The 15260-nt window shown below is 33.5% G+C and overlaps 1 protein-coding gene and 1 long non-coding RNA gene across 2 annotated transcripts in view; one reads left to right on the forward strand and one right to left on the reverse strand.

Annotated features, from left to right (window-relative positions):
* The window catches only part of LOC148947582 (uncharacterized), a 140850-nt gene that overhangs the window by 44930 nt on the left and 80660 nt on the right, over positions 1-15260 (forward strand). The window lies entirely within an intron of this gene.
* The window catches only part of LOC148947583 (uncharacterized), a 111189-nt gene continuing 97014 nt past the window's right edge, over positions 1086-15260 (reverse strand). The window contains exon 2 of the long non-coding RNA XR_016142297.1: positions 1086-1940. This is a non-coding gene — a long non-coding RNA (uncharacterized LOC148947583). The remainder of the gene's footprint in view (positions 1941-15260) is intronic.

Here is a 15260-nt window from a genome sequence, read left to right on the forward strand (position 1 = left end):
GGTGACCACTCTCAATTTAATAATAATAAAACAACGTTTAAACGAAGGTTAGACCCAAATAAAGCCTAGTTGTGTAATGTTAAGGCTGCAAAACACCATGGATGTAGATAAATTTATTCAAATGTTTGCCTGTCTGAAGTCTGTGTCACCAGGGTTGCCGCCACGGTTAGTTCCTAGGGTGCTACAATTGTCCAAATTTGCGTGCTACACTACGATTTATGGTGCTACAATCAAAGAAACTTTTGCGTATGTCGACACGGACATGGATCGTTTAAGTGCGGCCGTACTTAGATTAGTTATTAAGTCAATTTTTAATCTGTTTTAATGTAGAAAAATAAAAATGTATCCATAAAAGTTGTAGCTGATCAGAGGGCTGGATGAGAAAATGCACGTGCACACGCATATTCCGTATTTAAATGTATTTAGATTATTGTCATGCATAAAGAATGTTCTGATGCATATCTTGATCTGAGACACATCATTTAATTGCATTTTATATGTCTATATTTTCAATTTTGTCATATAAGAGAAAAAGTGCTACATTCAGTGTAGCCCTTGCTACACTGCTACACGTGATGAAATAATGCTAAAATAGCACTTTCGTGCTATAGGTGGCAACCCTGTGCGTCACACAATGGATTGAAAATGTTTGCTGTTAATTTAATATCTTTATATATTTTTAAGGATGAAATTATAAACCGTATACAACTCAATTTTCAGCAAGCCATGGGAATAGAGGTATTTATTTTTGTTGTAATTAGAATATAGACTATTAGATATTTCCTTATATGCATAAAAGAGGGAGATAAAATTCTATCAAACCTTCAGTATCCTACAAGATGATATAATACCAGTAGGTTGACGAGTCCAGGTGCCCATGGGCCGTTGTTTTTTTTTTTTTTTTTTTTTTTTTTTTTCAAATTAGAAAGTGCCGGTGAATGAACATTATAACTTGTTCATAATCGCTAAAATGTAGCGTTTTTGAGATGTGCTAATATAAGTTGAATTTCCAAAGTTTTAAAAGTATAACAGTTATTGCATCCTCTTTCACTGACTAACAGGGTTACGTAGCCTATATATACGTAGCCTATATATAGTAGATACCTCTTAAAATGTGAGATACCCCATTTAATGGGAAAACCGAAGTATTCAAGATTTGATAAATACGGGTTTATTTGCGCACATTTTATTAAACTATATAAACGAGTTTTGTTCTTTTATTTATTTTCAGATGTATTAAAAATGAAATTTTGTTTTTTCAACGAGTGTTGAAGTGGAGGCGGGTAAAATGTAAAAAAAAAAAAAAATAAAAAAAAATAAGGTGTGCATACATCAGGTGTTATGTCAAAATCATAATTCGCGTTCAAAAATGTTAAAAAGTTAGCAAAACAACGAATATGAACTATGCTTTTAGGTGACGTATTATAATCCAGTTCACCAAGAATTGAAAGACTTGATAATCTGAATAACGGTAAGATTTTGTTTCGCGATAAATCAAATGAGGAATAATCGTAATTAGGACTGCGTGTAGACGAATAATATTATCTCAAAAAGCAAATTTTGGGGATGATCACTTGTAGAGCTAGAGATGCTGGAACATTGGGGCCTCCCTACAAGTGCCAAGCCCGCTACAAGATTCTGTCTCGCTTTCTTGTTCATTTTAAAAAATCAAATGTTAGATACGCCCTTTTCTTTATTGCCTTCGAAGTGAGATCCTGCTGTGTCTTTTGAGGCCCCAGGACGTCTAAGAAGAGTTTGCAATTGTTTCTGAAGAGTTTGGCTGTGATAATACTTTCCCCCTCCGACTGTAGAGGGGCAAGAAACTTTCTTAGGTCGTGGTACGTACGACGGAGGTAAATTCATGTCTTCCCATCCGGCGGATGAGGAAAGCTTCACTCGTAGAACTGGGAGCCCACTTCATTGTTCGAAATTTGTCCAACCTATAAAAGTTATTGAGATCAAGAATAAAAAAAATCACATTGCTTGGTAATTATATTTTTGTAGAGGGACTACAGCCCCCCTCTCTATACTTCTAAGAGCTATACCTACGAATAAGACTAAAAGTAGATGACTAATCATAAGATAAAATTACTTTCATCCACTGTTGCCACTTGTGACAGAACTAGGCTAATCATGCTTCCATCCCCCTAGAGTTGAAGAGTTAATAAAATTCTGTAAAAAAAGGGATAAATTCCCGAGTTGGCTCACGTCGCCCGTCCCTAAACAAAGTTGAAATACTTTCATCTTTTGCTTGTGCTTAAGATTGTATTATTCATCTTTACTTCGAAAGCGTGGGATGAAAATTACATTCTTCAACGTTGAAAACAGCTCGGTTTTTTCATAAGTTATGATAGTGGAGTTTATCAAATTCTTCTATTCAACTTATCACATTTGCATATCGCATGTACGTAGTCAGGTAAAACATAAAGATTAAAAGAGAAACAACTAAATAGGTGTCTTGCATTCATTGGAGGTATGTACATAAATAACTGGAATCATGACTAAATATATTTGAGGGATGTAAACCGTAGCCAACATTTTAGGAGGAGTTCCGGACTGTTTTTTTTTTGGGGGGGGGGGTGTTGTCACTCAGAAGGATGACCGACCTGTCAGCTCCATCTTACCATTTAAATGAATACTTTATTTTTATCTCCCTTTATCCGAATGTGTCATGTTAGGCTATTTTATCGTACTTTTTAATTTTGATAGCTAATTTTTATTCAGTTTTTATTTTGCTAGTTTGTAGCGTACTGCAGCTTCAGTTCAGTTCGAAGTTTTATTTTTTGGCCTACAAGTCTTCTTTGGCTATATGCTTGGTAGAAGGTCGGCAACCCACAATAGCATGTTTTTTTGTTGTTTTTTTTTGTGAGTATTTTTTGTATACAAAGATTATTACCCTGTTGGAAATTTTTAAAATTTTTACATTTCTTTGACATTTCTAAATTTTCCCGCTAAATCTGTACAGTAGTGCTTTTTATTTTTCTATATCTCATGGGTTTTTTTCTATGAAAAGATAAAAAGACCATATCAAGTGGCAAAGTATCCAAGTCAAAATAAAGTTTTCATCCGTAAATTTTTTTTTTATGTTTTAGAACCGTAATTACGAGTAGCAATATATATATATATATATATATATATATATATATATATATATATATATATATATATATATATATATATATATATATATATATATATATATATATATATATCATAATATATTTTAGGCCTGGATGTTTTTATTTACCTGAATTGGTCTTCTGGATCAATGTTTTTTGCTGGGTGTCTGTTTGTGAAGAGATTTTTCCTAGAAAAGATTCTTTCCCCTGAATATCCATGTCCTTTTTGTGGAAATGTGGTTAAGACGATATCTTGAACTAATTTGGACTCCTAATTAATTAATTTGAATTGCTTAATTAATTTGGACTCCTCTACGTGGATAGCCAATTCTTATAAATGCCCTCTTCAGTGTTGTGGACTTGTAGACCTGGATACTCGTATCTCTAATAGTGGATGGCATTGTGTGATCGTTCTTAGTCGATATTGACATTTGTCGACTAATTTCTGATACCGATAGATAATCTAGTGTATTACCACCATATATAATGGCTAAATATCATTTAGCAAAAAGTAAAATGAACTTAATTTCTATTTTTTTGTTAATTTCTGGTAATTTTCTGTACTAGGTGTCAGGCTTGTGGCACTGTGGACTACCAAAAAAGGTTTAAATGCCAAAATACCTATTCATTTCGATCTTGCTTGTACCCAAAGGGGGGAAGGAGGGTCCGTAATTTTGTATCTCAAGGTTTGGACATTTTGCAATTGTTTCTTTAGTTATATGTATATATATATATATATATATATATATATATATATATATATATATATATATATATATATATATATATATATATAAAATCGTCTATACGTGCCTGATCTGAGTCTTCATATTTCTAGAGCTTTTCCTGGGGGGGGGCTTATCTATTTTGGATTGGGGTTGTGGGGCAGTTATTGTAGTACTGGTGAGATTCCCTTACTTGAGTGTGCAAACCAACTCTTTAACCGACTAGCGGGGTACATGATAGGTGAGGCGTGTCTTTCGCAGGGGAATCCAAGGTAGTGAAATATTAGAGCTCAGTCTCAATAAAGAATTATAGATATGTAACCGCGGAATATCTGAAATTGGTGAATGTCGACATGAATTATAGAGATTGGTGATGAAGAATTATAGAGATGGTATCGCGGAATGTCAGAAATTGGTGAATGTCGACATTCACCAGTGAATGTCCGAAATATATTTTTTTTTTCTCCTTGGGTTTAGTCAGTGTTGCCAGTCAACTTTTTCAGTTTTCTGCAAGGTTTGATGGTGACAGGTTAGGTTAGGGATTCAACCCGCTCCTGAGATTTGTAACCTAAGCTAACCTAACCTGATTTTAAATTTTACCATCTAAGCTTTCATAAGACTGAAAAAGCTGATTCGCAAAGCTAATTGAATCTAAGCAGAGAAAAACGAATTTCGGACATTCACCGGTGAATGTCGACATTAACCAGATTTTGGACATTCACAGTAACAGAGATACTACTTAGGAAAGTCGAAATGCGGTACAATTTTATACACATTTGAGAGCAGATTTTGACATTCATCAGGGAATTTGCACATAGAACTTGTGGAATAGAGGGGGGGATCTAATCTTATACTACTACTACTAGCAACTCCCCGCAGGGCCAAGCTGCCTGAGGCCAGCACAGCTACGCACGCTCCTTTTTCATCCCAATCTGTTCACAGCCTCCCTCTTAGGAAGTTCCCATTAAACCCTCCTAGGAAGTTCCCATTTTCCTTAAATATTTCCTTACGACTTCTTCCCAACCGAGGAGTGGCTCATAGCTGTATTCATGCATTACCAGGATCCGTCTCCACTTTAAATTTTTTCTGGAGTAGGCCTGTCGGTCAGACTACTACAGACGGACCTCTTATGTGGACCCCCCCCCCCCCCCTCAGTGCAGATATCAAGCACCAAAAATACACACCATTGTTCGGCTAGTAGGTATGCAGTTTTAGGTACCACTGTGGTTGACGCCGATCAGCTACAATTGGGGTCAGAGATCCTCTCGGTGGAACTTGAACGTGATAGGTATCGCAATGTACTTGCCCTACACCCTGCTGGGAATTATTAATTTATATATATATTATATATATATATATATATATATATATATATTATTAAGCATTTATTATATTATTATAATATATAATATATATATAATATATATATATATATATATATAATTATTAATATATATTATATAATATATAAATTAAGCATTTAATCATTTGTCATTCCTTCTCTTGTAAAGTAATGCTGTTTTAGAGAATTCTGATGTGTTATATGAGCTAGCTGCCCACAAATCTGATAAATATCAAAACTTAACGGATGTTAATTGATAATGACACACCGACTCATGCTACGCCATAAAAAAGCTTTTAAGGGTTTGGACTAGTTTTGTCACATTATAAACATTTATTTCAGGCTTTTTTGCTAATATGTTTAGATGGAACGGAGGTAAAATAAATATAAAAAAAATTAATAAAATCAACAAAAATAAAGATATACAGAATGTACAGTACAAAATGAATAAAGATTATTATTATATACAAAATTAAAGAAGTAATTAAAAATAAAATAAATGAACTGGGAAGACAAACAATTCATAAAATTAGACTTATCTGTTCTTGTCAATTTTCATCTATCGAATACATTTAATTAACTTACTTGTAATTTTACTTGTAGAATATTGATATATAGCATTTTCTGAGGCATACTATTTTAAAGTTGCCTCCGGCATCCCCATCTACAAGTAAATTTATTTTAATTTGGATCAGTTACTGGCTTTTCTCTTTTTCGTTTTTTGCTTGCGCTTAGCTTTCTAATGCACGTGTTTTATTAGTATTCTTTTTTTATCTTGTTATTATTATCTCTTTTTCTATTCTTCTCCTTTTCTCTTTTTCTTTTTCTTATTCTATTCTAATTTTTCTTTATTGGTGTCGATGCTTATTGCTCGCGTGTCTTTTTCACAGCTATGGAATCTTAATCGCAAATGAACTAAAACTTTGAACTAAACTATTCATTTAGTGAGATGGATTAATAAACAGTAAAATAAATTAATAAAGAAACAAAAATCCTGATTGAGTAGCAATTTTTGCCTTTTAGAAGTTGTTTTTTCGTCAAATTCTTTAGGGCAATCAATTATCTATTGACTAATTGGACATTTTTTAGACTAAAGCTATAAGAACTTCATGCTGATATTTAGTGAACTAGGCTGTAATTCGGTATTTCCTAGAATACTATTTTTAAAAGAGTTTATCATTAATTGGGCAGTTTAAAAACTATGCTTAATTCTTTTTGAATTACTTTTTGGGGCATATAAAAAACAATTACTTTCTTTATGGCTGAATTTCAAATATTGAAGAATATCCGAGATATCCTGAAGAAACTGAAAAAGAATAAACACGGGAAGTTTAAAGCTATTTAGGCACAGGACCAAAGCCCCCTGTAGTAGCCCTCAGACGTAGAGAGATATTTAAGGCACTCAGATGAATGTACTCGATACATTTTTGTGAGTTTTGTCCTTGTCCTCTTTGAAAATAAAGAATGCGATGATACGTAACTCCCATTCCACTGACTGGTAGATTCACATTTTGTCCACTTACAATTTTTCTTACATTTTTCTTATAATTTCTTCTCGTTTCTTACATTTTCTCTTAAAGAACCAAGGACATTAATATATAAATTAAAATAAAATTGAAATAAAAATAAATTAAAGTAAAAAATAAATAAAAATAAAAATAAAAAAACTATAAACAATGGACATATAAAAATACTCTTTGTGCCATGGAGCCATCTTAGATACCCATAATACTCATGGAGCCATCTTAGATGTATTCATACCTGAAAACTGCGATTTCCTGAGAATTTTCCATTAGTTGTTTTAAAATTATGAAGTTTTTAATGCAGCATCGCATTTTTGTCAGTGTTGCCACATTGCACTGCGAAAATAAACAAGCAAAACTATTTTGTTCAGCTTGGTAATGTTTTTTGTCTGTAAAAATTCAAAAATTTACAATCTGTTGATTCCCAGAGACACCTATACTTTCAAGGGAAAGATGCACCTTAAGCTGTTTGATGTCAGGTGTTTTTAACTCATTTTCTTGCTGATTTTTCAACCACGTTTCTTTTCTTTTTTGAATTTTGGTGCCCGCTACTACCAAGATCTGCATAACTGCTTATGGAGATCTTTTTCATTAAGAATTGACTTACCGATTATCCATATATTTTTTTAATATATATGGTTTTTTCATTCCCATTAATGGGTTTCTTCTCACTAAAAATATACATGGTGTTTATGATCTATTATGGTTTATGGTGTAAATGGCCTATGGCATATTATGGTGTAACTCTCCACTTAACCAGTTCAAAATACTAGATTTCATTCTCCCTGTTCTAGAGACTGCAACAAATTTAGACGCAAAAATGTGAAAAAACGTTTTTCCTTTTTTTGTTTGATTCTGATTGGACAAAATCCGAGTCACTTATAGTTAATAATAATACTAAATAACTAATTAGTAATGTAATTCAATAATAATTATTATTTAATAGTAATTAATATAACTCATTGTAAATGTGTGTTTCAGAGGCAGATTTGATCGAATCCAGTGTTATTTTTTTTTATTAGATTTTAGCATAAAAGTACTCAATTGAGTCTTTTGTGTTTATTAAATTAAAAAAAAACTCAAGTAAAGAGCGAATATAGAAAATAAAACAAATGGAAATTAAATTATATAACATCTATAACGAAAAACAGAATGGAGCAAATGGAACAATGGAGCAAAGTTTAAAAACAACACAAATTACCAGAAAAAGGTTTTAATCCCTAACAGTGACGTCAGTTCACGAAAATATCAGAGGGGATAGAAATGTAATTTTCAAAATCATAAAGGGGTAATTTTGTTGTTTGTTCCATCTTTTACAATAAAAACCAAAAAGAAAGTTATTCTTTATTCAAAATACCAAAAAAAGTATTTTTTTAAACCTAGGCTGGAATGCAATTGACCCCCACCCTCCGTAATTGATGCCCCTGCCCTCAAATTCCGGAAAAGCTTAGAGTCAATTGCGCTTTTCAAACAATTAAGTGAATTGTATAAATAGAAACTTCTGGTTAGTCAATCGTATTTTCTACACAAATTCAAATTAATATCTTGAAGAGGAAGAAAACACTGAGGTTAATGAGGACTGTTTAAGACACTAAAACCAAATAACGTGTCACACATTTTTTATATTTTACTGAAAACCAAATAAACGACTTATTTTGAAAGTTTAGTTTTGCCAATTATTTTTTTTTATATATTTGATAGAAGTAGATTAAAAAAAAGAAACCATAGATGAAGATTTATTAGATTTTGGACAAGTAAAACTTCCTGGAAGTCTGAACAGCACGTAATTTTAACGTTATAATAAAAAAAAAAAATTCAGTAAAGTGGAAATGAGACTCTTGCCTTTGATTTGTAATCAACAAGCACAGAAATCCTTGCAAACCAATATTAGAGGAAATAAACTGTCATTTATAAAATATGCTCTTGGTGTATTTTGACTTAGGATATGTGCTGGGGATGGGTAGATTTGGAGAGAGCACTGATCCAAGGGCTTATTTTTGGGCCCTAAATATATAAGTTAAAAGTCCTGTATGACTCTTGATTTCAGCAAGATGTAACAGGTTCACCTTTTTTCTATTAAAATGTGCCTACGAAGGGTTATTTTATATGGGCTACTTACATAACTTGGATCCATATCCTTGAGGCTACGCTTATATCGTCGCCCCGAGGCATATTTTTTAGTCTCCTGGCGGTTCTGATCAAAATAATGATCTTTGAATCTTGGTCCGATACCACATGTTGCTGCTGAGAGAGGTGCCCGCCCTCTGATAGGTTTTGGCCCTGAAAAGAGCACTAAACCTTAGTTTGAGATTGATTGAGTCCTCTCCCAGGTTTTACAGCCTGCCATTCTGCATGAAAAGGCAGTGGGATCCTTAAAAGTACTTGGTATAATACATATCCCTCTTTACTAAATCTACTCTAGCTTCTATAAAGCCTCTTTATAGCCTCACAGATATATAGCCTCTGTTTTAGAGGGGCTATTTGTATAATTTGGCTACACTTACCTTGTGGCCTCCAAAGCATATTGTTTAAGTCTCTGGACGGTTCTGATTAAAATAGCAATTTTGGAATTTTGATTCGATACCAAATGTTGATGGTGAGAGAGGCACTAGGGGACACCTGGGATTATGAAGGGGCAGTATATTGCCCTCTGATAGGTTTTGGCCCTGAAAAGCGCAGTAGGCCCTGTAGTTTGAGATTGAATGAGTCCTCTCCCAGGTTTTTAAAGCCTATCATTCTGCATGAAAAGGAATGGGGATTCTTGATGGTACATGGAATACATATCCATCTTTACTAAGTCTACTCTAAGGTCTAGACTACAAAACTGATATTTTGCTAGAATCAGAACGAACACCAGCAAACGGCGTAGCTGTCGAGCAGTTTTTTGTAGCTATTTAGGTTCATACTAAGATGTATGAATATCCTTGAATGCCTTTTTTTTTGGGTGGGGGGGTGGGGGGGGGGGTGTTTTCATTGAAAAATATCTTTTTTTTAACATTTCATTTTAAAACCATATCAAAGTTATAAAATATTAACAAACATTAAATCTAAAGTCCAATGGTCAGCTCTTCGATAAAAAATTTCACTTTGAGTCGGCTTTTTATGCGTATATTTGAGTCGGGAACGGCTCTGCATACTATCGAATAAACCGCTATTTACCGAATAAATTTACTGATATAATATATGTACCGATGTATATTTACCTAATAAACGGCAATTTACCGATATATATTTACCGAATACTTATACCCTACCGATATAAAAATGGTATAAAAATGGACCCAGGGGCCAAGCTCCATATGTCAGTAATTTGTTCCCTTGCCCTAAAGGCATAGGTGAACATATTTCCAATCCTTAGACGCAGGTACATACCCATGAATTTTATTGGGTAAAACATGCTGTTTTATAATTCTAATAAGGAATGTCTGGAGATTCAGGTAAATTTAGGAGTGGGGGGGGGGAGGTCCTATGGACCCCTTTGGATCCGCCCTGCTTAAATGGAATCATTTTTATAAACTTTTTCCTTTGATATATAAAATTGATATTTAGTCGATTATTGTCGCCTTGGTTTAATGGAAATATTTTCCGAGTTTGTGTAAGCATTTTCCCTAAATCGATTTAATAAAGAAAAGCCGAGTGAGTCTAGTATTATTGGTTGCCTTCCTAAACATGTAATCGCTAGAGGAAATTTCTATTGAACGCCAAAGGAACAAAAAGAACTGAATCTGCAGTCCGTAAATTAGGTAAGTACAATTATTGGCTGGAAACAACTCTTTCTTTAAGAACATATCCTGAGACTTTTTTCCTTCAAGTGTGGATTTAGTTTATGTGGGCTATGACACTAACTTATCTGTACCTTAATAAAACCACTTTCCCAAATTTCTTGCGAGATTGAGAAAGAACACTTATAAATAAAGGTTTTTAAGAAAGCTAAGTTATATTAGTTTCTTGGACAAGAAAAACAATCTAATAATCCTGGCTTTTGAAAACATTGATTTGTAGAGAGGTATTTTCTGAGTGTTTTACTCTGCTGTCATATTTGGAAAACTATGCTGTACTGGGTTTGGTATTACATCATATTTTTCATTAATACTAAGCTGGCAGTGTTTTGAGTATGGTAGTATGGAGATAAAAAAAAAATGATTTGGCATTGTTCGTAAACTTTAAGCTCGAATTTCCCCATAATTTTTAAAAGCGTTAACTTTTGGTGGATATTTTGCTTTTTCAGAAAAAAAGATGAATTTTGGATGTTGGAATATTTTTGATATTCTTTCAACTCCCCTCCCCAAAAATCAAAATCTGATATAGTCTTACTTAAAGAAGGGAATATACAGTAGTAGGGTACGGTTAAACACTGGTAGTATTAGGGTATGGTTGTTTATATTGTTTGAGAACTTAAAAAATAAATTTTTGGAGTTTTTTCCAGCCAAACATTTTCTTATCTTGTAGTATTTATTTGTTCATGCTATTATATATTAGTGTTACAATAGTATAGAGTATTAGGTTGGTAGGTGTGATTTATTTTAGGTTGGTATGGCTTATTGAATACTTAGGACTAGAAAATACGTTATTTTTTCGTCTTTAGAATTTACATATTGTTTACCCTATGAAGATGTTGAAAGAAGTATTAACAAGTAAACCTTGTTTGGAAGTACCAAGAAATATCAGCTGTTTTCTTAACCAATTGTAGATGTTTGTTTTGGGGTTTAGATGACATATTTTCTTCTTCTTCTATGTGGCGAGGTATAAATCACCATGAAGGTTCTTTTACCTCTTAGGGGTGGTCTGTGGAACAACTATTATGGTGAGTATGGGCAATCGAGGTATCGAAAGATCATCTTTTTAGATGTTAATAATGTATTTAAAATTAATGATTCTGTTTGACGAAGGAAGTGATGGCTAATTTTAGTCCAAAAAATTTCTTGAATTTTTGGCACCCTGGCATTAGAATGTTAGAATCATCTGCAAAAGATGGGCGCTCAAACAAAAAATGCTGAATATTTTCATCAGACTGATGACAATCTCAGCAGAGGGGAGAATGACGTAGGCCAAAACTGAATAGAACCGAATTTAAAAGAAGATATCCAGTCAACAATTGAATTAGCACTGTGGTTAAAAATTGACTTGCCCACCCCCAATAAGAATTTGTAGGATAAATAGATGGTTCTTTTTTCGAGTAAATTAAAAAAAAAAAAAAAAAATAATGCCTCTTTTGTCAAAATTTCTTCTCTCAATTCATAATTTGTATTGAAAAGTGTTCGCTTGCCGAATTGATTAACTTAAGGCCCATTCACGATGAAATTTCGCTAATACCGAGATTTAGCGAGCGCTAATTTGAGTCAATAAGATTTTCCATAGAACTTTTGATTGGCTGAAAAATTCTATGAAAACCTCCTATTGGCTCAAATTAGCGCTAGCTAAAGATAGTTATTAGTAGAATTTCATTGTGAATGGGTAAACCACAGTTTATAAAATTATCCAGTAAGTTTACCGCAAATGATTTCTGGCTCTTCATTCTTGGTGCGAACAAAAAGCTCCTCACACTTATTTCTGCACTTATTGTCCACTTATTGGTTGAGCCGGCCAAGTGGTTTTGTCAGTACTTGTTCCGTAGGTGAATATTCTTTGTCTACCCATGAAAAGGTCTAATGCCGCTTATGTTTATATCTGCAAAAACGTTCTCTGGAACACTCGCACCTCGGGCCGGGTTTTTATAATGGGCGAGATAGGGAAAGATCATACTGGATAATTATATAAACTGTGGGGTAAACGAAGGATGAAGGCATCTCAAACCATATTTTTTATTTATTTTTTTCTTTATGTGTTTGCGGTGTACCTTAAACGCGCAGAAAAATGTTGAAAACTGTTGTTTGTCTTGTGTGTGTGAACATTGAAATCGTTTTTGAAGTACAGCTCAGTAAGGATCCATTCAAGGAACCTGAAGGAAAAACTATTTTTGTTCATTGACCTGTTGGATCATTTTACGGAGCTTCATACTGTGAACGTTGTGAAGATAAGAATCAAGCGAGTGCCAAGATATAGAAATCTTTAAAAAAACCTTTTATAAATTATCAGATTTAAAAAATCAGATTGGGAATATTGATAGCTGTACCTCTACGAGCCAAGGGTGTATCCAGGATTTTTCTCCGGGGGGGGGGGGGGTACAAAAACTTATCAAGAATTTTTATACTAATTTTGTCAGATTTTTACGGGTCGGACATTTTTTTGGGTGGGGGGTTAAACCCAGGATAGGGATTTAGTACGAGCCTATGGGTTTGATAATTATAGGTTTCTAAGGACTAAAGAAGGAAACGGGGGGTTGAAAATATGAACAAGGGTACTTATAGGTTGTAATTTCTTTCTTTTTTGGGGGAGGGGGGTCTTTTCACTAGTCTCAGAATACATCCCGTGTGCACATATATGTTTATAGCCATATTACTTGTGAGCTGAATTTTAGATACTAATATATCTATTTGGATGGTCATTTTAGTCTTCTGTTCGCTTAATACTGGCAAATACGGTCCTTTTGGCAAATACGAGCCCGTTGACCAATGTCAAGTGACGGTAATGGGGATCGATTATGCTTGATGGTGGTATCCATCCTGTTTACTTTTTTTTTTTATCGCCTCCTCAAGTTTCCATTTAAAAAAAGAGTATCACCGCTAAGCAAACTATTCAGTTTAATTAAACGTCCACATTGTTTTGATTTATTACAAGGGGCAATTTGAAAAGAACTTGTTCCCTGGGAAAAGGGAATTCACTTCTTTTTGTCCTGTCTAAAGAATATTTCAGTTTTTTTCCGTCGTTGGATTTTTGTGGGAAGTCCTGAAATGGAATAAGTTCAGTTATGATCCCAAAGAGCAAACATTTTCTCTCTGGAACACAGGATAAAAATGGGATGCGCTTAATGAGTAACGCTGAATTTAAAAAAAAAAAAAAAAAAAAAGAAATTTTTCAAACAGAATCATTAATTTTAAATACATTATTAACATCTAAAAAGATGATCTTTCGATACCTCGATTGCCCATACTCACCATAATAGTTGTTCCACAGACCACCCCTAAGAGGTAAAAGAACCTCTTCTACCTCTTAGAAGAAAAAAACTTAGAAAAAAAAAACTTAGAAGTCTTGCACTCAACGTCAACCCGAACGAGAGAAAGCGATAATTATTTCAACACTCAATTGAATAGAGTATGCAAACATACCTAAAAATTTATTAGCATTCTGAAATTACCATAAGGTTTAGGACCACTGGACTAGCTATCGAACAACAAATCAGGAGAAATCTTGTTAAAACCGAATGAATCTACCAACTTTTTTTTATTACAATCGTTTTGAAAAATTTCCGTTTACACAGGACGACAATAATAAACCAAAACAATCGCGTCAATTCACGGAAATTTAGGAGGGGGTAAATTTGTCGTTTTTTCTCTAACTTTTTCTATTTCTTTCTGTAACTCTTTCTTTTTTTTAGAAAATGTTAAAAAACATTTTCTATTGAGTTTGCCCCCCCCCCTAATACACACACTTCTTTAAGTCTAGGAGACACACGCCCCACCCCCCTATTGACATCACTAAACCAAAAATAGCATGTATGAACCATCCCTATTTTTAATACAATCCGGACTTTAGGCTGAAGAGAAATCGATGATGATATATACTAACAACATGCACATAAGCGGGAACTTATTTCGGAGGAGGTTGACAGAAGTAAAAAGAAAATCGAAAATTTTTGTGGAAAATATATGAAGTTATGAATTCAATCTTAAACATACTGACTCTTCAGAAAGTGGTCAGAGTTCTGTAAACTCTATTCCCAACGTCACGTGACTAATAAGTAATGGAACAGAAGCAGCAAATTTTTATGCCATAAGGTGATCGGTTGCAGCGAATTTATTTTGGTTTTGGTTAGTATTTTCTTCCAAAAAAGCTCATAAAACTAGGAAGTATTTCCATTAAAACCAGAAGACACAATTAAACTTAAAATTCAAATTGCATGCCACAAATAATATACAAAAAAAAGAAGAAAAAAAGCATGTCTCTGCAACCCAAATCTCAATATGTGATCTAGATTATTCTACTGGAGAAGAAAGAAATCAATACTGCAATTGCAAGATGAACAGGTGCAGTAAAATATGAAACAAAAAGAAACATTATAAAAATCCTTATATGATTATAGGGGTCGCGAGTAAAGGTAGGAGTCTTAAGGGGGATGGAGGCTGAAACTACCAGAAGACACGAATACAACCATTCCCTGCTGATTTTCTTCAATATATAATATTTTTCTTTTTACCTAGTTTCATTTACTGATTCTGAAAAGTAACTAGAACTTGCTCATTACCAACAGTTTTCCCTTAAAAATTAAAAAAAATTATTTGGTTGCTAATGTCTGGTCATGACCTTTAAAAGATATAAACTTTATTTTTAGGATACTTCCCTAAGAAAAAAACGTGATCGGACTTGGCTACCAAAACCTGCCATTTTAATATAATGCTGTCGTCAACTATTACTACTAACAACTCCAGATACACATGCTCCTCCTCCATCCCAG

This window comes from Artemia sp. Qi Xiang Cuo, chromosome 10 (genome assembly GCF_049724085.1).
Source record: "Artemia sp. Qi Xiang Cuo chromosome 10, ASM4972408v1, whole genome shotgun sequence".
In the NCBI taxonomy this organism is placed as follows: Eukaryota; Metazoa; Arthropoda; class Branchiopoda; order Anostraca; family Artemiidae; genus Artemia; species Artemia sp. Qi Xiang Cuo.